General features: G+C 38.0%; 1 long non-coding RNA gene across 1 annotated transcript in view; it reads right to left on the bottom strand.

Moving 5' to 3' along the window:
* LOC144286345 (uncharacterized) overlaps window positions 1–21,154 on the bottom strand; it is a 71,990-nt gene extending 50,836 nt beyond the window's left edge. The window contains exons 1-3 of the long non-coding RNA XR_013354417.1: window positions 20,248–21,154; window positions 19,012–19,096; window positions 4,235–4,299 (exon numbers count right to left, since the gene is read on the bottom strand). This is a non-coding gene — a long non-coding RNA (uncharacterized LOC144286345). The remainder of the gene's footprint in view (window positions 1–4,234; window positions 4,300–19,011; window positions 19,097–20,247) is intronic.
* Window positions 21,155–21,439: the final 285 nt, after the last annotated feature.

Genomic DNA, 21,439 nt, shown 5'->3' with positions numbered 1-21,439 from the left:
TGATGTGGGTAAAGTCAAACTTTCCCTTTTACCTTCTCCAGTGCATCCAAACTCATACATTTTTGTTCCAACACTGTGCTGGAGCTTTTCCATTGGAAACCTGGACTTCATCAAAGACTCTCTGGTCCATAGGTGATTGTCTAAGACAGGGTTCTCCAGGGACTCCTGAGCCAAAGCTGAATGGGGCTGAAGCCAGTTCACAGGCCACTCTACGGTCCACAGCCAAGACCAAGGTCTTTATGGCTATTACTAAACGCCCGAGTGGGTGAGAGTCCTCATGGGTCCCTTGGCATGTGCTCTCGAATCTCATAGCACCCAAAGAGGTACAATTATATGTGAATAGATGCCAAATTTTTGTCACTGGAAGGGGGACATGAATGAGTCTTATTTAACCATGTTAAACACAATATCTCTGATATCACAAATCTCCATTTCTTTAGTTCTTTCATTTTATTCATGAGGGTTGTGCTGTTTCCCTCATAGAGATCCTATACATATTTTATCTTTGGGTGTGCTAATGTAAATGATACTGTATTTTTAATTTCTAATTTCAGTTATTTCCTAGTATATTAAAAAAAAATTGCCCTTTGTATATTAACCCTGTATCCTGCAACCTTGGTATAATATGCTATTAGTTCTAGGATTTTTTTTTTTTTTTGTCAATTCTAACAGATTTTCTACACAGATAGTCAATGTCATATGTGAACAAAGAGTTTTATTTCTTCCTTCCCAACATGTATACTATTATTTTCTTGTCTTGTTACAACAGTGAATTCCAGTACAGTGTTGGAAAGGAGTGGTGATTCTTAGGTTTTTCCCAAATGAATGGCGGAGAAATTAAAAAAAAAAAAAATGGCAGAGCCAGGCAGTAGGTTTGATAGTGCTTTAATGGGGAGTGCTCCTGGGCTAGGTTCTGTGACTCAGAGGAGCTTGAGTCAGGGAAGTCCTGCCCAGGCAAACCGCAGGGGGTGCTATAAAGAGTTTTCGGTGGGAAGATGGGGGCAGGGTGCATTCCGATTAGGGCAAGTGTTACAGGTCTTTGTAAGCTAAGTTAGGGTAGGGAGATAAGGTGGTGTTGGCGGGGAAGATGGTGGTAGGGTGGCATTCCAGTTAGGGCAAGGGTTACAGGTCTTTGTGTGCTAAGGTAGGGCCGCAAGGTGGTCTTGGTGGGAAGATGGGGGTAGGGCTGCATTCCAGTTAGGGCAAGGGTTACAGGTCTTTGTCTGCTAAGTTAGGGTAGGGCAGCAAGGCGGCCTTATTGGAAGGCTGCTGGCCTGGGGTTGCTGTTTTGAGGTCCCCAGTCTTGCCAGCCCAACAGTGATAGGGAACATTCTTTTTTTGTTCCTGATCTTAGGCAAAAAGTTCTGAGTTTCTTGCCATTAAATATAATGTTAGCTGTTGATTTTGTATAGATATTAATTATCAACCTGAGTAAGTTTCTGTCTGTACTTTCTAAGATAATGTTTCAAGCATTATTCCTGTGATTTGTGGCATGATAAATAGGGTGCTCTTGCTAGAAAAAGAGAAAGAGACAAAGGGAGATCTCATTATATCTCTTGGGTGCTTGATTCTTTCTCTTAACCCATTATTAATTACTACCATAACACTTTATATGTTTCCTGTAAGGGATTTGACACCTTGTTGCATATATATATATATATATATATATATATATATATATATAAATATATATATATATATATATAATATTTGTCCTCAATATCTCATGCAGAATTTTACCACAGTTGGTATGCAGAACATTTTGGTTTTTTTTTTTTGAGGACTTATTCCTACCTAATAACTGAGTGAAATGATAAAGTCTAATAACAAAATATACAGTAGAGAATTGACGATTGTATCACTGATGGTTGTAGTAGGCTATTTTCCCAATTATTGTTGTTCTATATTTGCAGGAAAAAGCTGATCATATATTGGCAGCCTCTAGTAATTTATTACTTCTGAAACTTGTTCACAGTGAACCAAGTTATCTCAATAATAATTCCAATAGCTCTTATGTAGCTTGAGCCAGAGAATCAAATAATTCACTTATGCTCTTTGGAGTTAATTTTTTATTTATACTAGTAGGAAGTATACCAAAGAGAAAAATAATTCTCCATTTTTGCAGTTTCGCACGAGTTCACATCAAGGTTCTCAACAAAGCACTAAGAGATACATCATTCTATCACTAGATTGTTGCTATCTTTTTAGCCAATAAGAATGCTACTCAGATACCTGATGAATAATAAAACATAAATGTTATATCATTTACGGCCACTAAGGACTGTGGTATTATTATTTCAATTTGCAAAGTGTGGAAACTTAAAAACAGAGAAGTTAGCTGAATATTTGATAGTTTCACAGTTTATTACTGAAGTAAGTATAATAAATATAAAATGAGCTTGGTTCTCCCCTTCTTTCTGTTCAAGTGGCAAACATAGTGGCATAAACCTATTAAAGACTTTCCTCCAAAATTTTACGGCAGCAGGGCCTCATTAATGATTAAAGAATTATTAAGTAGAATACTTAATCATCTTGGATAGTAACATTCCTTAACATACATATATAGGAAATTCCAGGTAAGAGCTAGAACTTAGATAAATATTGTTAGTGAAAGCATGCTGACATTAATTTCCCCCAGTCACCCAAGGTATGAAGTGAAAAAAGGTTTATAGCTAATCAACTGAGGTTTATAAGGCTAACTCTATCATACTAATTTCTTTCTAAACAATATTTACAAACTGTTTGTATCAGTTAACATGTCCCAGAAAATTAGGATTATCTCATGGAAGATTTTTGTAGCCTGTTAATTAAAAAATATTGTGTGTGTATGTGTGTGTGTGTTTCCTTAAATCAAAGAGGTGGAACAGAATAGTCTAATGATAAAGAAAAATAGTATGATGTAGAGACAAATCTAGTTTTAAATCTTGACTCTTCCATATGCTTGCTGCATGACTTTGGGTAAATTCTTTAATTCATCTGAGAATCAACTTTATAGTTTCGAAATGGGTTTCATATAGTTCTTAACTCACAGGATTATTGCGAGAATTAAATTAATACTAATAAGTTGCTCAGCAGAGTGCCTGATACATCATCAATATGGAGTGAATGTTATGTAGAATCATTACCAAAATCACAGTATCAACAACATCAAAATTACCTAGTAATAAACTTAAGAAATACAGAGCTCACCTTACATCCCAAAACTCAACAGAAGGACACAAAGGAAAATTTTAAGACATGAAGAGAGGAACCATATTCCTACAAGGAAAGTCTCAATAGTGTAGAGTTGTGGGTTATCCCCAAACTCATTTAAAATCTATCAACATTATTTCATTTTATAGATATCAAAATTCCTTTTAAATTTTATCATAAAAGTGAGTTCTCTTCCTATAAAATCATCCAAGATAATCATTAGAAATTTCAGCTCATTAGGGCTGCTATAATACCACGGACTGAGTGTATTATAAATAATCAAATATTATTTCTCATAGTTGTGGAGGCCAGAAAATCCAAGATCAAGCACTGGCAGATATGGTGTCTGGTGAAGACCACTTCCTGGATGGCTGTCTTTTTACAATGCTCTTACATGCTGCAAAGAGCAAGGGAGTTTCTTGAGTCTCTTTTATCAGAATGACATAAAATTATAATAATGTAAGAATCACATGCATGAGTGCTTCACCTTCATAATCTGAATCAGTTCATTGAAAGCCCCACCTCCTAATACCATCATCATACGAGTTAGGATTTCAATATATGAATTTCAAGAGGACATAAACACTTAGACCATAGCATAAATGTAATAAAAATGTTGTGTAACTGGTGGATTAAATAAGAACTTTGTTTCAGAGTACACAGTGTAAGGGAAGAGTGGCCCCAGGGATAGCAAGAAGCATAGGATAGGACCTATTCCTGGCAGAGGGCCCAACACTGATCATTCACATTTATACCTCTCAGGTCCCTATTGAAAATACTCTGAATTCAATGGATAAAAGTCCTTGAAACCTCTACAGGCTTATGCTTCCTCCTAGACCCATAAACCTTTCATGATCTCTTCTCCACTTTTCTACTCCTTTCCAAGACTGAAGAAATACTTTCTTTAATCAGAATAGTGGGGGAGAGGTTTGGTAAAGGTTTGTGGGAAGGCCTGTTTTCCACCCACATGTTCCCCCAAACAGTTGTGTTGTCCCTTGTCTTTAAATATTTAAACATTTTGAAATTAAAAGTAAAAGCTTACCAGGCTCTTTCAAGATTCATGCTGTTACATTCCTTTTTCAGGATAAGGAGCACAGAACAGATCATCTTCTCAAAGAGGAATGGAAACAAAGAAGGAAGAAAGAATCAGAAAAATGACTAATATATAAACAACATTCAACCACAAAAAATATGTGTTATTAACAGCTCTCTTTTCATTAATTACTGGAAAGTACATAGTAACCATTCCAAAGGGTTCAAAGATCCACAGCTGCAGAATTTCCTTGCTGTACCTAGAGACCAGGCATCTGTTTGTGTTTCAGATAGCTAGGAATCACTCTTTTCTCATTTCTCCACTTTTACCTGCTTTTCTCTCTCCTTCTGTGTTTTCGCTGGTGTCCTCTCCCCTGGGGGCACTATGCAACACTTTATTTATTTTTTTTTAGATTTTATTTATTTATTTTATTCGTAAAAGAGAGAGAGAGACCGGCAGAGACACATGCAGAGGGAGAAGCAGGCTCCACGCAGGGAGCCCATCTCAGGACTCGATCTCAGCACTCCAGGATCACGCCCTGGGCCAAAGGCAGGCACTCAACTGCTGAGCCACCCAGGGATCCCCAACATTTTTTTTTAAAAGGCAGAAATTCTAAAAACAGAACAAAACCATACAAAAACAAAATAACAACTCCCCCCCCCAATCGTCCCCCACCAACCCCCCCAAAAAACTGTAGTAGGATTCTCTGGGAAAAAATAATACAAAGAAATTCTAAAATAAAATTAAATAAATAAAATAAAATATAAATTATTCTCCATAACATATATAGACATATATGGAACACTCACTGATGGAATAGTAAGCCAGAGATTTTTATATTTAAAACTCTCAACAACTCTTTAAAGTAAAATGAATAGCCTTGTTTTTCAGAAGAGGGAAAAATGTCTGTGAGGTTAAATGCATTGGGCACTTTTAAGCCAGCGATTCAGCTGTTAAGTGACATGATCAGCATTTCTCTGTAGACCTTTCTGTCCTCAAATCCCACACTTCTGAGGGAATGGTGTGCTTCCACTCACTAACATTCACTACTTCATAATTTTGCATAAAGTTTCCTGCTTGTGGAAACACTTTGACAAGGTCTCTGAGTCTTCAGTTCTCAATTTTAATAGAATAAAAAGTCTTCTGACAGCCTCCAAGACAGCTGCTTTTCTACAATGGAGGCAACTTGGTGCTCTCCTCCCAGTCTTGTCATACAGAGTGGTTTCCAGATCTCTGTTACGGTTTTTCCCTTCAACAGACTTGGGCTGCATGTCCTTTTCAAGGATGTGTGTGTGTGTGTGTGTGTGTGTGCATGTGCACATGCACACAAGGATGCAGAAATCAGTTGGCAAACAGAGAAAGGATATTGATTGGCAGACAGTGAGGATCAATAACTGAAACTGGATTATCTGGCATCAAACACACCCCATCTGCCATGTCTCTCTTTTACATCCCTACTATTGCTACTTTTACCTTCTAATGCTGTTGTGGCATTCTGTTAATTTCCTTATGTCATTGTGTCTAAATTAAGATGTATGTTGGAAAATGGGAAGCTATTGTATTACAAGTTCAATTGTTGATATTTTCTTCCTTTGACAAATCCCGATTTGCTTTCCAGCACTGTCACATATGTTCTGGTTTGGTTTTTTTTCTTTCCATTTTCTCACTTTAAAATGAGCAATAGTCTTTTTTCCATCAGAGTATTGATTTTGCTTTTAAAAAGACCTCTCTGTTCCATTATCCCTCCTGATCAATTCGGACCATTTTGCATGAGAATGTTTTCCTTTTTCTTACCATACAAAATGTCTTTGTTCTTATTTCACTTTCCTCTATATGTCATTTGTGGAGCTTTTAATTATATCCCCTGAGTTTATTTTGAAAGGTGTTGGTTTGGTTTAAAAAAAAAAAATCAGGCCACTTGACAATTTCAATTTCTTTTTTTGATGTGAGATTTTGTTTATTTATTGGACACATATTTGTTGTACCAGGCCTCATAGACAGTGCTGAGGTTAAAAGAATTAAAGCGAAATTAAAAATATTGAATATTATTACAATTAATGTATGTTAAGTTGTCACCAAAGCCAGGCAGTATACAGAAGGGCTTTGTGACTTTTAAAGTAATAAAATAGACATTTATTGAGTGTTTACATCCTAGGGAATTGCTGTGTTGTTCATATGAATATCATATATCATTCTCAAAAACACTCTATGATGTAGCTACTGCATTTTATTCCCATTTTCAGATGAGACACTAAGGCAAAGGAGAAACTAAATGACTTGCTCAGAGATGGTACGTGACAGAGTCAGGATTCCAAGCCTCTTAACCACTACACTTTTCTCTAGGTATTGTATTATTATTATTGCCATTGTGTATTTTTGCTTTACAATCTAAAAAGCAAGTAATAGATCAAAATCCACCAGAAGAAAACACTCAAATTTTCATTGACCTACAGAGTTTACCTGTGGAAAGTTCAATCCATCTTCCCCAGGATCTACTTAACTAGTCAAGACCAAAAAAAAAAAAAAAAAAAAGCCTCAAGGACATTAATTTGCTACTGCTTTGCTCCACCTCATAGCTCTTTTAACATATCACAGTCACCAGGTTTTGGATAAGCTGCTGTACTAAAGGATTCAAAGGAGGAGTAAAAGGCTCAGTTTTTACCCCCTCCTTTTTTCTTTCTAATTTTGCCTTAAAGTGGTATATCTTTATTATTCTTTAATAATACTTGGTTTTAGAAATTCCTCCTGCCCCATATCTCACACTATGCTAGGTACAAGGACCACTATAATAACTATGACTTTGTAACCTGTACTAGCTAACATTTTAATATTTTTTAATTTGCCTTTGAAGTAGTTCTCACTGCAGTCTTTCAAACCCTATTATTAGACAAGTTACTTGATGATAGGGAATCTTCCTGTCTTTCACCAATATTGCCTTCAATGTCTTTTTCAGAGTAGGAACTTAGTAAATGTTTGTTTAAATGAATTGAAAGAAATTGACCTCCAGTAATGGCTAATAGTTCACAAAAATTACTATTATATATTCCTTAAAGTGTACTTTTGTGCAGAGGTTTGAGGATCTGGGCAGATAGTTGACAAATGTAGCCCTACATAGATTCATTCAGGTTTCTTATCATGTCTTCCTAGTCAAAATTTTTTTTTCTAATACTTTTTAGTTGAATTTACATATCACAAAATGCACATATTTTAAGTGCAGAGTTCATTAAGTAAAAGCTTAACATATATATCACCTCAACTATGGTTTACAATGTTTCCATGATCCTAGAAACTTTGTGCCTCTTTATTTAGTCAATCTGCTCCCCTGACCAGAAGCATTCATTGATCCAATTTCTGTCTTCATGAATTTATTTTACCTATTGTAAACTTCACATAAATGCAATTCTACAACATGTACTCTTTTGAGTAAGACTTTCTAACTCAGCATTATAATTTTGAAATTTATTAGTGCTGCCATATGTTTCAATAGTTGTTCCTTTCACTGCTAAGTAGCATTACATTGCATTATATCACATTGAACTACAATGTGTTTATTAATTTCCAGTGTTTATGAACATTCCAGTTGTTTCCAGGTTTTCACATGATTTATAAATCTCTTCTGACGTTTCCAGTATCAATCTTTAAGGGGACATACATTATCATTTTCTCCTGGGTAGGGGCATGGGAATGGAATTGCTGAGTCATAGTGTAGTTACATGTTTCATTTTAAAGAAAAAAATATAACTGCCAAATAGTTTTTCAAAGGGTTGTAATACTTTACGCTACCATCAACAACAGATGAGAGTTCTGGTTATTTCACAGTCTCTCTAAAATTTAATATTGCCAGTTTTTGAAAACCATTTTTGTGGGTTTGTATTTCACTAATGACTAATAGCAGTGTATGTCATTTATATTATACTGGTTCTTCCCATATCTTCTTTTGTAAAGTACCCACTCAATTTTTTCCTTGATATTTGTCCATAGTATTGATTTGTAGGTGTCTTCACATATTCCCCCCATATATTCTTTGCAGATATATGTATTGCATTTTTTTTTCTTCCAGTCTGTGGCTTGCCTTTTTATTTTCTAAATAAACTTTGAAGAAGAGAAGTTTTTCATTCTGATGAATTATTATTTTTTTACACAATATATACAGCATATCAAATTACAAATTATGGGAAAATTGAAAACAAAATAATTAAAAACAAACCAAGGACAAGGCTTGTAGCTACCTGATGCTATAAGACCTGTATATGATATCAGAACTAGGACACACATTTAAGTTTCCTATAAACCAAAACAAAGAGAAAATATTAAAAAGCTCTATTAGATAAGGGAAGATACAAGGTAAGTGGAATCATTCTTGGAATTGAATCTTATAGGAAATTCCTCCCAATGGGTGGTCATAAAGGATACCGTAGCACTGTCGTAGGGAGTATTTTAACATTCTTTTAACTAAATGGAGTAACCAAGTGAACCCCCTCTCTGTTTTCTCCACTTTTTTTTTTCTTGCTTCATAAAGTCTTTGAAGGCTGGCCTCCTTGAGTTCCCTCTCCTGGACTTTCTTGCACTTTGACAGAAACCAACAAAAAAGCAAAGGCAGAGTAGAAATAGTTCAGAGTCCTGATTTACTCTCCTCCCACCATGCAGGGCCTATGGTTCCAGCAGCAACTATATTCCTTAACTTCAGGCAAGAGCTCCTGTGGTAGCCTTCTCCCATACCTATAGCTCTTCCATGGTTCTGGTAACAACATTTTCTCCCTTACTCCTCCATATCCAGTCATGTATTGCTATCCTTTGTTGGTTCTTTTAATCCTTGCCCACTATAAAGTTCCTTCCCAGGATCTCTTCCATCAAATCTTTGGAATTACCTTTTTTTTTTTTTCCTGCCAGGAATAATAGCTAGTCTATACAGTTCCTTCTTGTAATGTCCTTCAATGTAGGAATTGAACCAGAATGCCAAGGATAATTTATCAAAAACAATTCCACAATGTTGTGCATGAATCTCTGGTTGTTTTCAATAATCCACGAATAAAATTTACACTATCTCTAAAAAAATGGATCAACTCCTGTTTTTCAGAATAAAATACTAATATTCTAAGATGTACAAGCAATGCATCAGAGGTTCAGAAACCACAGAACAAGAAAACCCTATCCAAAACACTGTTTTCTCTCAACCATATATTTGTTTTTTTTTTTAATTTTTGTGTTTTGTTACATACATGTCGAAACAGAAGCTATTTGTATATTTTCATGTTGGCACAACACTGAGGTTATCTTTTCATGTTGGTTTTTGTTGTTCTACTTCACAGAGGGTCACTGGAAATATTTGTGGGTTTACGTTATCTGGAAATTGATGAACATTTTGACGATAAATGTGCAGGATTTGAGACTCCTATGGCCAACAGATAGAAATGATTAGTTTCTTAGGAAGTCTAATAAGACTGAAAAGAGGCAAATATTCTTAAATTTCAACTACTTGAATATTTAAGTCTCATTCAGATGAGATGTGTATATTATTTATTAGAGCAATGTCTTAGAGCTGATTCAGTATATCTACAGATCTGCAGTTCAATGTGGCATTTTGGTCATTAATTTTCTCTGCCTGCTGACTCCTTCATGACACTGTTTCCTAAGGAAATCAGTCCTTTGGCCTCACCTTGGACTGGAAACCTTGATAAGAGCATGAGAACAACCTTCTTGGAGATATTGTTAGTTTGCTTGAGTATTTTTTCTGCTCATTTTCCTCCTTTTGTCTCTTAAATGAGTTTCTCATGAGTAATAGTTATGCAACTGAATATCTATCATAAAATATTGGTGTATCATTGCCAACCTCTTTTAATACTTGGATTAGTTTTCTAGGGCTGTGGTAATAAAGTATCATAAATTGAGTGTCTTAAACAATAGGAACTTATTGTCTCACAGTTCTGGAGTCTAGAAGTCCATGTTGCCTCTGAAGGCACTAGGGAAGAATGTGCTCCAGGTATCTCCGTGACTGTGTTGTTTAAGTCCAATCACAGAATGTTCTTCTTATGTGTCCACATTTCCTCATTTTGTAAGGACAACAGTCATCTTAGATTAAGGGCCCACCCTATTCCATTCTGATCCTAACTAATATCTTTGCAACAACCCTATTCCTGACTTCAACACACGAATTTGGGGAGAACACAATTCAACCCCAAACATTAGTGCACTAATTAAAATAATTTTCTTTATACTATCTGTTCAGATGCCTCCTGTGCACTGTTAAAATCCTATTTGTATTTCATTTGTATTTGTTAGTTTTGAATGACTGTATTGTGATTCCTTTTTTTAAATCAATGTTCCATAATAGAAATATAATTTTAATAAGATAATTTAGAATTATTTAAATATTTGATAATAGTATCTTTTGAAAATATATGACTAGAAATAGAGATATCAGGGTTTGAGTAGCATAGAATAGTTACCTTCAACTTGCCTCAAGAAGCAATTAGCTGTATCAAGCACATTGTTTATGTACATGGTGAATCAATTTCTACTATCTTAAGTTCCTATTGAAGAATAATTTGATGCTATGGGAAGATCCAGCAAGTCTTTTAAGCCATTAGGTTACTAGAAATAATTTAATAATTCAGTGTACTAAATGGCATCTGCCAGGTTTGAAAGAGTGTCTGATATCACCCCTAAGGTGTGTTAGCTATATTCTTTTTGGAAACTACCAAGGATTTGGCTGTCTTTGAAGAAAATTTTGAACATAAATTGGAAAACACAATTCCATGATCCTTTTGATCATACTATTATAAAATTCATGATAATATGAGACTTTCTGGGAAAAATAAAGGAAAAGAGTACAAGCTATTCATTACAATCTCTTCCCTTTTGATTTATTTTAATGAGTTAGTTGAAGCAATTGTTGCCTAGTTGTTGTTGCTGTTTTACAAGCACATCTTAAAAGAATGGTCACTTTATTGACTTTGTTTTAGAAAAATGATAAATGCTCATTTGAAAAGAATCCCAGCAAATACAGAAGTGAGAGGGAAAGAAAAGAAAAAGAAAAAAAAAGAAAAGAAGAGAAAAGAAAAGAAAAGAAAAGAAAAGAAAAGAAAAAAGAAATGATAATAGGAAGGACATACATAGATAAATAAATGAAATTAATATAACACTGTGTGTATGTTAAATACACTGTAATTAAAATAAAAATAAATAAATAAGATATAGAGAAAAAGCCATTATACTTAGTGATTGATTAGATAAATTCATCATAAGAAAGAATGAATGAACTAACGAATGAAATAAAGAAAGAGCAAAGCAAAAGCCAGTGCTAAGCCCTAGACAGACATCATTTCTTTCCATTTTGGAGAGGTCAATAATTTGTCATCATAGCAATAGATGCTTACTCTCTAGTTACAGCTTTACCTCCCCCGCTTGCAGCAAATCTGCAGGCATTATCATTTGTGGGTTTGAAGCATGCCTGATTTGTTGACATCCGATATTGCTGATCATTAGATCACTCACTTTATGGTAAAGAAATAGGAGCAAAAGCTTCATTCTCATAAAAATCACTGCTATTCCCATATGCCTCATTATCCAGAAAGGGACAGCTTGATAGAATAGTAAAATGGTATGCTAAAGGATTGACCAGGGTGCCATCTTGGAGGCAAGACTCCATGAGGTTAGGATGCCATCCCACAAGATGGGATATATATTTTTATCAACAGGGCTAGAAGGTAACTTCTAAACCTGAATTCTTATTCTAGGAAGCAAGACATACAGGTGATACTGACATCATCACCACTATACCTATAATCCATTTAAGTACTTTTTTGCTTTCTATACCAACAAAGTTGTTCTGGGTGGGCTAGAAACCCTAGTCTCATGATAGAAGCACAGTTCTATTAAATTAGGAGCTAACACCTGGCCTTTTGGACTCTTTCCTGGCCATTTTAGACTATTCAAACAACAGAGATGTAGGAGTTGGGTGATTTATTCGAGTACTTTGGAGAATTTGGATGCCATCACACAATAAGAGACTATGGCTGGAATCCCAAGGAAACACTGGATTATCTGTTACTCTCCTGCCCACTAGTTCTGGACAGTGGAAAATTACAACAATCTAGATTCCAAAGACCTAGGACCTAGATTCCCCAGTTATATGGTCTGAATATTTGTGCCCCCCCCCCATTATATGTTGAAACCTAATTCCCAATATGAATGGTGTTTGGAAGTGGGGTCTCTATGAAGTAATTAGGTCATGAGGGCAGAGCTTCATGGGTGGAATTGATGCCATTATAAAATATACCCCAGGGAGATTCCATGTCCCTTCTACCACATGAGGACACAGTGAGAACATCCCTCTATGAACCAGGAGGCAGGCCCTCAGTAGATACAGAATCTGCTGGCACCCTGATCTTGGATGTCCCAGACTCCAGAATTGTGAGAAATACATTTCTGATGTTATTAAGCCACCCAGCTTGTGCTATTTTGTTAAAACAGCATAAACAGACTAAGGCAACAGTATTGAAAATCTGGTCAAGAATCTGTCTAGCAGGGATGCTATCAGAGTAGCATGGGAAGTAGTAGGGAAGCCATGAAATGGGTGATTGGAGAAGGAAAGCTGATGATCAAATTAAGCCCTGGCAACAGATAATAGACGAGATACAGAAGTCAGGACTGTAATAGCTATATTTTAGGTTAATATTTTTGCTTCTCTCTTTGCTCAATTATTTAAAAGGCACTAATAATGAGAAAAGACTTTTAGTTTCTATTGGAACTATGAAAGAATTGACACCATTCTGTGATAATAAATGATGAGACTTTGGCTACTCTTATCCGGACAAAAGACAAGAGTAGATGCTAAAGTCAAACAGATGGACTGAGATGGACATTTTCTGTCGGTCTTTCCAGACCCTGTCTTCTCCACTCTTTTTTGGTCCTGGAAGGCTCATTTGTCTGGACAGTATCAATGAGCTTCCTTCACTCTGCTTCCATGTTGGTTCAGCCAACAGAAAACAGCAGCAGAATCTCAAGGGGAGTAGACATGCAAGGTTAGGACCTATACTTCTAACTTTCTGATAGAAAGGTTGTGTCCCTCTTCTGAAAGCCACACTCCTATCAGGCAGCCATCCTTTGCGATACTCCTTCCCTCTTCTTACCCCTTTAGGTCATGAGGGGCAATATCTTCCCCTTTTCTTCTCCTCTCCATGGCTAGCCCCTATCCTTGTGGGCTTTCCCTAACTTTGCTCATATTTTTGTAAATAATGTCTTTTTTAAAAGATTTTATTTATTTATGAGAGAGAGAGAGACAGGCAGAGACACAGGCAGAGGGAGAAACAAGCTTTCTGAGGAGAGCCTGATGTGGAACTCGATCCCAGGACCCCAGGATCACACCCTGAGCCAAAGGCAGACGCTCAACTGCTGAGCCACCCAAGAATCCTGTAAATAATGTCTTTTATTAAATTCTTCTCAATTACCTTCATTCTACCACGCCTTCTGTTTCTTGCCAGGATCCCCCCACAGATGCAATATGTGAGTTATGAAAGACCTGAAATTTCATCTTTCCTGTCTGTTCTCTTTGCATTTCTAACATAATCTGTCTAGGAAGAAAGGTTTGTGCATTTGTGTTATGTTTACATGGCAAACAGAATATTTATGTCCCATTTATATTTGAGAGTACTTGTCTTCTATATAATTCTGTAAATACAAATAAGAAATAAGGGAGTGGTTTTCAGAATAAATCCCATTGGCAAATATTTATTAGACATGAACATGTAGATGTGCTGTACAAGGATGCTATTCAATATGCAGGAACAATAGGAGTCACTGTCAGAATTCTTGGGTTCAAATTCTAAGATTTCCTTTTTTTCTTTCCATTTTATTTTATTTTATTTTTTCTTAATTTTTTGTTGTTGTTGGCAGAAGAAACCAGAGGCTGCCTTTGGCAAATACTGTTGGAAATAATGTTCTTGGGATGCCTGGGTAACTGAGTGTTTGAGTATCTGCCTTTTGCTCGGGGCGTGATCCTGGAGTCCTAGGATCGAGTCCCACATCAGGTTCCCTGCATGAAGCCTGCTTCTCCCTCTGCCTGTGTCTCTGCCTCTCTCTGTGTGTCTGTCATAAATAAATAAATAAAATCTTAAAAAAAAAAAAGAAAATAATGTTCTTGCATTGCGGCAGGAAGGAAATCAATGTCCAATTCACACATTTTATTCAGAGCCCAACCAGATATTTTCTTATAGTTCTGAAGGGCTTGTAAAACCACAGTAACTCTGCCACCATTACTTTACTACGTCAGTTCATGGCTCCCATACTGCTTATGATTCATGTGTCTCCAATGAAAAACCAATACTGTGCTAAATACAGTTTAGCCTGTTTTTGTTTTCATATACGTTAATAGTGTTAAAAGATAAACTGGGGCATATTTAAAATTTTAAGCAAAAATTAATTCAGATCAGGCAACATCCAATCTAGTAGACAGAAAAGAAGTTCAAGTTGCTGAACAAAATGTAATATGTTTATAGGCAGAAAGGAACAGGAACAAGGAAGTTATACTAAGCAAAAAAGTGGGTTGGTTGTTGCAAGATTTCTTCCCTTTAAGGGATGGTAAGGACCTATTAGGCAGATTACCTAACTAGTGCTGATCAGGGATTATTTATCATCTATCTATCTATCTATCTATCTATCTATCTATCTATCTATCTATCATCTATTTATCTATCTATCCATTTATTTATCTGGAGAGAGAGAGAACAGGCAGAGGGAGACTTTTGTTTTGTTTTTAAATATTTTATTTATTTGAGAGAGAGAGGGGAAATGAGTGGTGGGAGGGGCAGAGGGGAGAGGTAGAGGGACAAGCAAGGTCCTTCCTGAGCAAGGAAACTGCTCAGGTCTCAATCCTTAAACCCAGGGAGGAACCTTGAATCCCAGGACCCCAGAACCATGACCTGAGCTGAAGGCAGGTGCTTAACCAACTGACCCACCCAGGCACCCCATTGCTGACTGGTTTAAGATTTCATTTCTGAGAGAGACATAACTGTAATTAAGTTCAGTCTGTTTGGTGACATAGGGCTCAGCAGAAGCCATTCCATTTTAGGCCTGTTGTTTGTTGTTGTTGTTGTCTTATTTTTAACAATACCTCTCCCCGTTTTGATCAGACTCTCAGCCTGAGACTTGTAATAAAAAGTTTAAGTTATCACTACTCCCTGCTATCACTCTGGAGTTTTCATAGTTTTTGCTGAATCTCTGCATGGTATTAACAGGTCATGAGATCAGGTTCACATTCTTTAATGTGATCATTGTTTTTGTTCCTTTTCTGATGTTCTATTCTTAGGGAAATCATTTGCTTGGTGGTTAGTGGTAGAAACGTGCACTTTTTTTCCCCTTTCAAACATGCATTTAAGACTTCTGAGTGAAAACAATATGCCAAGAGACCAGTATGATAATTGAAAGAGGGAAAATTTCCAGTGACTGTACTTCAGAGCCATGGTCTCTATGACCCAAACCAATCAGAATAAATTAGTCAAAAAAAGACCCATTTGAAGGAGTCGCTCTTGTTTTTTTTTCTAAAGATTTTATTTATTTATTCATGAGACACACAGAGAGAAAGGCAGAGATACAGGCAGAGGGAGGAATAGGCTCCCTGTGGGGAACCTGATGTGGGAGTGGATCCCAGGACCCTGGGATCAGGACCTGAGCTAAAGACAGATGCTCAACCACTGAGCCACCCAGACATTCCGAAGGAGTCACTCTTTTAAGCTGACTTGTTCAGTGATCTTATGTAGCCGAGTCTCAGCTTTACTAAGTGTTAATCGAAGTGCAACAAGTGGTGCTGACCATAGCACAGACGTCTTTTTGCTCAGCAAAAATAATAATCAAGGGCTATCATCAAGAACCACTTGGATAGGTTTAGAGATCTTCCTTGGGCTATTGCTTTAGCAGCAGATTCTGAAATATCTTTAAGAGTTAAGGGCAGGTTCCTAATCATAGCTTCATTTGCACTTACTCCTAGGCATCTGCCAAAAAGAAGCACATTTTGAGTCACAAATATCTCCTGGTGATTGCCGTTTGAGTCTGTGGCTTGGGAATAAAAAGGTGATAGCCATGGAGGCCAATATAATGTAAGGGTCTGTAGACTACACAGTTTTATTCTTATTTTCCCTGCCTTGTATCCCCTTCTTTGTAGAGAGCCCAGATGCAAAGTTCTCCAAGTTTGGGGTTGTTAGCCAAAGAAATGGACCCCAGGGTTAAGTAGTTCCAACATGATAGAGAGAAGGCTGAGTTTGTTCCAAAGAAACTGAGGCATTGGAAATTCTGGAGATGTTTGTGATGGGCAGAGCTATATCTCAAAGTCATTTGGACGTAGGATTACACACACACACACACACACACACTCCCCTTGCGATGGCCTGCTATGTCCCGGGACGGAGAAAAGCAAAAGATAGACAAGAGAATCATAAATACCTGCATGGTGTAAGAATTAGCAAAAGGATAGTCAGAAAGGGAAGGAGGAATGGAAAAAAATGTTTTGATCTGACATCTTGGGAAAAGCAATCTGCCTCAATGGGAGCTAGTTCTCTTCCTAGCCAATTTGATTTTGAGGTCTCCGGCATTGGCACAGGACCAGATGTCAAGTGGAGCCTTCTTCAGTTGTGAAATATCCATCCAAGTTTTGACACTTTGTAATTTGGCAACAACAGTGTTGGTATAATGTTATCAGTTATAATTCCAGTTATTATCTTAAAATGTTATGTGTCAGAAAAATACCATATTTACTTGTCAATTCCATTATAATGAATTCTCATGAGATCTTTAAGAATGGGCCTTTTAAAGTCTTTCATTATTTACAGGCAGTGTTTTACTCTGATGCTTTTACAAAAGTAATTTTCATAAAAAGCACCCAAGTACTCTTGACATTGATATGGCTGGATTAGCTGCTATTTGATTTGAATCAATTTTTGCTCAAACTCTTAAAGACTTTTAATGTGCCTCAGTTTATCTGTTAATCTAATACATATGAAAATAAAAATAGGCTAAACTATATTTAGCACAATATTGATTTTTTTTGTTGGAGACAAACAACTCAAACAAGCAGTATGAGGGCCATGAACTTTTATAGCTCTTTGCTTACTTAAGAAAACCCAATATTCTGGGGGATCCCTGGGTGGCTCAGCAGTTTAGTTCCTGCCTTCGGCCCAGGGTGTCATCCTGGAGTGCTGCGTAGTGCTCCCTGCATGGAGCCTGCTTCTCCCTCTGCCTGTGTCTCTGCCTCTCTTTCTTTCTCTCTCTCTCTCTCTCTCTGTGCCTCTCATGAATAAACAAATAAAATCTTAAGAAAAAAAAAGAAAACCCAGTATTCTCAGTATTAAAAGAGCGAGGTTTTGTTCACACCTATGTAACCTTCTGTATTTGCCTTTAACATCTTCTATAACCATTTTCATTAAGTAGTTAATTATTATTTCATAATGATCAGTAATCCTATTTATTCAAATATTCAAACCTTTTGATGTTCTAAAAATCAAATTCTAAATAGAGTCTGACAGGAGATCCTAGAGTATGAGTCTTTCCCTGTCTGACTTATTTCACTTAGCATATCTTCAGCATCCATCCACATTGTTGCAAATTGTAAAACCTCCTTGTATTTTTTAAGAATGAATAATATATTATTATAATAATATTATAATATATAATTATATAATTAATATTATATTAATAATATCTATTTTATGTATACACACACTCCACAACTCCTTTATCCATTCATCCATCAATGGACATGTAGGCTGTTTCCATATTTTGTCTATTGAAAATAATGCTGCTATGAACTGGAGACTGCAGATATATTTTTTAAAAGATTTATTTATTAGAAAGAGAGAGCAAGTGGGGGGAGGGCAGAAGGAGAGGGAGAGAGAGAGAGAGAATATCAAGTAGACTCCCTGCTAAGTGTGGAGCCTGATGTGGGGCTCGATCTCATAACCCTGAGATCATGACCTGGGCTGAAACCAAGTCAGCCGCTCAACCAACTGAGCCACCCAGGTGCCCCTCATTGTGGTTTTAATTTGCATTTTCCTAATGATTAGTGATGTTAAGCATCTTTTCACATATCTATTGGCCTTTCATATATCTTCTTTGGAGAAATGTCAGATCCGTTGCCGATTCTTAAAATTGGGTTATTTGGTTTTTTTGCTAGGGTTTTAGGAGTTCTTTATGTATTTTGGACATTTATTCTTATTAGATATATGGTTGGCAATCTCCACCTCCTCCCCCATTCCACAGCTTGTTTCCTCATCTTGTTGATGGCTCTTTTTGCTGCAGAAGCTTTTTAGTTTGATGTGGTACCACTTGTTTATCTTCACTTTTGTAGCTCATGCTTTAGGTGTTCTATATTTCTGGGAGTATACATGTTTAGTTTTCTTTAAGCCATTATATAGAGCTATTTACATATGAATTTTGGCAATTCAACCCAGAGGTAGAAAAAACTGCATATTATAACATGCATATCTAAATATACATGAATATACAGATACAGAAACTTTATAGTTTTTATTTGAATATTTTAGCCAAAAGACAGGTATAATAATGCCAAACTCACTACTTTATGAAAGAATAGTGGGATGTAAATTGTGTTTCTGGAAGATGGAATAAGTTAAATTTGCCTGATCAGATGGAATTTTTTTTTTTTAAACTAATGTTTGTGAAAGAGACCTGTAAGATTTTTAAAAGGCCTAGTTTCAAAATAGTCTCTCTCTTTCTCTTTTCCCTCTGATAAGAACCACCCTGATTCCTGGAGAACACCATGTAGATAGAATACTTACATCTCAAAAGCACAGCGGGAGAAGGCAAGTTCCACCAAGAAGGACTTTTGTTCCCTAAATCCAGATGTTTTACAATATCTGCAAGCTTTTTGAAATGAATAGAGAAGGTTTGGGGATTGGTAAAAAAAAAAAAAAAAAATAGGTGGGCTTTGAATTATTTCTAGGATCCCATTTCTATTCTTGGAAAAACTAGATTTGTAAGACAAATACAGTTGTTTCTAATTCCTCGAAAAGAATTGGGTTGCAACCTGCATGGTATCAAATGACTTCTCCACTGATCCACTATATTGTCTTCAGTCTGCTTCTTTATATTAGGAAGAAGATCTTAAATAAAGACGTAAATCAAAAGATTCCTATGTTTTAGACTTAGAGCTTTGTGTCCTTGGAATGTTTTAGCAAATCCTCACCAAGGTTTCGAATGTTTTCCTTTATCTCTAGGCACATAGTCCATTTCTAGATTAGGGACAGAAAAAGTTCCCATCAAGCTCTATCAGCTTCCCATGTGGCCAACTTCTGACCATGGAACACTTTAAAAAGAAATCTTTTCAAGTATCTTCTCGGGTTTCAGCCAGGACAAACAGCAAATATTCCTGGCGGCACTGCACAACCCCCCCCCCCCCCCCCCCCCCCGCAAATGCATGGAGGCAAAAGACACCGCCCTCCCACTTTCAAAGATAAAACCACAAGATGGACTTTGGCAAGTCCTTTGAGAGCTGGCAACACGCACAGGACCCCAGCCAGAAGGAGCATAATCCACATTCCTGCCCGCCGGGAGCTCGCCCCAGATGGGGCGCCTCCCACCTCTCTGGATGGTCATCTTTTGGGGGCCTCTCCATCTGTGACCAAGACACGTTCTAAGGGGAACCCTGGGTGGCTCAGCGGTTTAGCGCCTGCCTTTGGCCCAGGGCGTGATCCTGGAGACCCGGGATCGAGTCCCACGTCGGGCTCCCGGTGCATGGAGCCTGCTTCTCCCTCTGCCTGTGTCTATGCCTCTCTCTCTCTCTGTCTCTGTGACTATCATAAATAAAAAAAAAAAAAAAAAAAAAAAAAAAAGACACGTTCTAAGGACACAAAATGAGCCAAACAACAAAGCAACGGTTGTCTCCGGGAGGGCAAGGATGGGCAACCAGTGGGTACCCCAAAGCAAAGGGCGTCATAATTCAAAGATCCAAGTCTTGCCAATGTTTTTGTCTGACAGTCTGAGTTTGCAAAGAAGGAGGACATGTGAAATTTTACCTTTCCTTTCTTGCCCGGAGACTACAGGCAGAGAGATAAAGGTGGGAGGGAGAGCTGACTTCGGGAAGAATTCTTTCCTCCCCGAGGCTTCTGTGTCTTCTCAGGATCCCGCCTGCAGGCACTGGAGTGAGTAGGGAGCCCCGGTAGGCCTTATCCCGGCCACCGGGAACCACAGAAGAGGAAAATTAATTCTTCCTTTATTCTTTATGGCGAGAGCGCTTGGCGGAGACCTCGTTTACTCCAGGGCATCTCATAAATGAAGAAGTTTGTGCAGGTGAAAAGCTCTCCACGGTGGCCACGGCAATTCAAGATTACCTTTGGTAAGGCTAGCCTGCTTGTTCAGGCTTGCAATAAAATTGTATTCACCGGATGCCTCACGCCGGTGCCGGTCCAGCGTAAGGCAGACCCAACCCAGCCGGGACCCACCCCTTCCTGGTTTCCGAGTGGACCCAGAACGACGGACTCCGTACGGTTTCTACGTCGGACCCGGTCCAGCCCCACATCCGGTCTGGTTTCTCAGTCAGACCAAGACTTCCGGTTTCTCCGTCTGAGGCTGGGCGACCTCGACTTCCTGAGTTTGAACGCGACCCAGTCAGACCGCAGACCCAGCGGGTCTCTAAATTGGACCCAGTCCAACTGCAGACCCGGTCTGGTTTCTCAGTCGGACCAAGACTTCCGGTTTCCACGTCAGAGGCCGTGTGACCTTGACTCCCCGGGTTTCTGAGTCGGGCCCGGTCTGACCCGAGACCCAGTGGGTGTCTAAGTCACACCCGGTTCAGAAAAGGCAAATGGCCAGAGTCTGAAAGCGCCTCCCACGGAGCTGCGGAGCCAGGATCCCAGCGCGACTCCCACCCCGGAGGCAGCAGGAAAGCTGCGGGCTCAGGGGGCGCCCCAGGTCGGTGCGGCCCAGGTCGGTGCCCTGGTGGTGACCCCTGCCCCTGGCGGCTGCGGAGGCTCTCCCTTCCTTTCCTCTTGGGACACCTAGACTCTCACGAGATACACTGAGGCATATTAAACATTTTAAGAGTTTGAGCAAAAATCAACTTGAATTGGACAGCATCCAACCTAGCAGATAGAAAGGAGCGCTGAGGAGCTGTAGGAAACCAAGTACTTAAAGGCAGAAGGGAGCGGGGAGGGGGAGGGGGAGGGGGAGGAAGCGTGTTGGGTATTGCAAGGTTACGCTCCTCTCAGG

The sequence above is a fragment of the Canis aureus genome, chromosome 16, assembly GCF_053574225.1.
Source record: "Canis aureus isolate CA01 chromosome 16, VMU_Caureus_v.1.0, whole genome shotgun sequence".
Classification (NCBI taxonomy): domain Eukaryota; kingdom Metazoa; phylum Chordata; class Mammalia; order Carnivora; family Canidae; genus Canis; species Canis aureus.
This window is presented reverse-complemented; position numbering and strand designations above follow the sequence as displayed.